Genomic DNA, 3,090 nt, shown 5'->3' with positions numbered 1-3,090 from the left:
AATTTCATAAAATAAAAAAATTGAAAAAGTACAAATCAACAAAAAAAACAACGATTTCCACAAATTACATTATAAATATCAACGTGCACTCCTCCGCGCCCACAACTCTTCAATTATATCCTGCTGGAGTCGAATATGGGCTTCTTGTTGGCACATCTCGGCAAATGCACGGACCCGATCGGCGTCCCCGTGAGGTATCCCATTCATACATTGGCGGTAGCCACGCCGTGGCTTGGACCGGCAACATCAGCACCTTCATTGGCCCAATCAGTCAGTTCTGGACCTTCTTGTTCGACGATCATGTTCTGCATGATAATACACACGTACATGACATCAGCAATGCAGTCGTCATACCACAACCGTGTTGGACCCTTCACTGCCGCCCATCGAGCCTGGAGCACACCAAATGCCCGCTCCACATCTTTGTGCTCCGCCTCTAGACGTTGCGCAAAGTAGATCTTCTTTGGATTTGTTGGGCATCTGATCGTCTTCACAAAGACGGGGCACCTAGGGTATATCTCATCCGCCAAATAGTACCATATATCGTATTGGTTGTCGTTGGCGCACTGCTCGTTGAAAAGGGGCGACGACTGGAGGATGTTGATATCGTTGTTCGACCCGGCTACCCCAAAATACGAATGCCAAATCCACAGCCGGTAGTCAGCTACGGCTTCGAGGATTATCGTGGAATTCTTGCCTTTGAAGTCGGTCGTGTGCATCTCTTTCCAAGACGGTGGGGCAGTTCTTCCACTCCCAGTGCATACAATCTATGTTGCCCAACATCTCCGAAAACCCGTGCACATTCCCTTACATCTGCATCAGAGCCTCGCAGTCTTCAAGGGTAGGCTTCCGAAGATACCTCTCCCTGAATATCTCAATGACACCTTGACAAAAATACTTGAAACATTCGCGGGCAGTCGTCTCACCGATGTGGAGGTACTCGTCTCGCGCCACTGTCTTATTGCGGCAGTGCACTTCTGTATAGACGAGTGACCAGGTCTGCCACTCGCATCCAACCGGAAATACTTGTACCGACGCTCTAAAGCGTTCACGATACGCATAAATAGATCCCGGTGCATCCTAAAACGCCGCCTAAAAAAGTTGTCCCCAAACCGTGGCTGCTTAGCGAAATAGTCGTCAAACAACCGTTGGTGTGCAACGACGTGGTCCCGGGGAACTACAGCTCGATGCTGGATGGGGCGAGGTACCGTCGGCAGCTGCTGCTGCAAGGCAGCTTGTATCAGGTGATTTATCTCCGCGGGCGTATAGGCCCGCAACTCTTAGTTAATTCACCGGCATACGTCATCAGCATCCTGGTGAAACGACGAGATTGATTTCGCAAGTTATATGGAAAAATAACCAACCGAGTGGATCAGTTTGCAAATGTCGTTGCGACTTGATCAAGGCGCTTCTCTCTTTCACAAAAATATTTATAACTCCCTAACATGCATCCTACTTCTAACAGCAAGCGGCAAGTACGAGGTCGATCCCATAGTGAAACTGGTGCGTTGAGTGTGTGTTTAGTGAACAGGGTTCGGCTGCTGCCACGCTTTAAGTTGGGAGTTTTAAACTACTGGATTAAACTAGGCGGAATATAAACTAACTACTGGATCAAGTGACTCATCATGCTGGAAAATAGCGAACCGATCAAGTAAGCGACAAACTGGAATAAAAGATTTAACTACCTAAACATGCTACGAATCTACGAAACACTTTTCCATTCAACATAATGAAAGTTCAACACTGAATCTGGGATTTTTTTAAAGATAAAGATTAAACTAGAACAGTAGATGAAAATTCCGAAAACAAATAACTTTGATTTTTAACTCAAAACAGAATCGTGAAGAAGCGGAATACAAAACAAGAACGTTTCTTTGACTACGCAACAAAACGAAATTAAACTAAGCAACTAGATCTAGAGTATGAGAAAGCGAATAAAGCCGAGAGATCCTCGGTCGAAAACTTGAGACGGCGCCGAACATATCTGGGTTTCTCTGTCGCTCCCTTCGGTCGCTCTCCTTCTAACTGACCATTTCTACTCTCTAACCTAGGCTATTTTGGAACTCGAAACCAGGAACAAGCGAAAACTAAAACTAAAAAGGGAGAGGAAGCCTCCACTATGGCGCTGCGTCCTCCATTTATATAGGCTCTTCACAACAACCTCCGGCTATGATAACAACTTTGGCAGCGAATATTCGTCTTTGCTGGGATTGTGCGCCTCATCTGCTGATACGTGTCCTCCTTTTCTTTTTCACAGCTGTAGTCCTTGATAACTGATTGAGGATTGCTTTCCAGCGCATCGGCCATACGTGTCCTCCTTCTGGAATGTAGTGGTCCCCCGGCTAACTGCTTGATCACCACCTTGATCAACCCACATGGTTTTGGCCTTTTTCGCCTTCTTCGCCAGCTTGATCAGCTTGTCCTAGCTGCCCTTGGTCAAGCGGTATTCCTGCACAATTAACACTCGCTTTGCGCGATAAACTGATCAAGTAGCCTATATTTTACCCCTAAACCGATGCATGAAATAGGTCTCATCACATCCCCACCACTACCACCCGCATCAGCTATTTCGGGATGTAGAGAGAAAGAAGTTAAACTCGTAAATACAAGTGGTGCAAATGAAAATGAAGTGCAACGAGCCGCATGTATAGAGTTTTGAAAAAAAATCAAAAAAACCTCTAGTCCGTCCGCTCATCCGTCGGAAGCCCACAATAGCGGACTAGCGGACGGAATGGCGCCTTATCCGACGGACAAGAGGTTGTCCGTCGGGCTAGTCCGTGCGCTAGTCCACTATTGTGGATGCTCTTATCCTAGAGTCGATATTGTTGACTATGTGAAGACATATATTAATTCTCATGTATTCAATCAATCTATACATATGGATATTGTGTTTTATTAATCATATTAAACCTTTTATGATTCGTGATATAAGTGTTGTACTATAGTCTATATATGTATGTGATTTATATGTATCTTATTATTGTGAAAATATTCATGCTCCAAAATATACGATGCAACGCTAATTGGAGGCGGACAAAAAGGAGGGATGTGCGGTGTACGGAGTTGTTTATGTGTAGAGCAACCACAATA

This window comes from Salvia splendens, chromosome 7 (genome assembly GCF_004379255.2).
Source record: "Salvia splendens isolate huo1 chromosome 7, SspV2, whole genome shotgun sequence".
Taxonomy (NCBI): domain Eukaryota; kingdom Viridiplantae; phylum Streptophyta; class Magnoliopsida; order Lamiales; family Lamiaceae; genus Salvia; species Salvia splendens.
Note: the sequence above shows the minus strand (reverse complement) of the source record.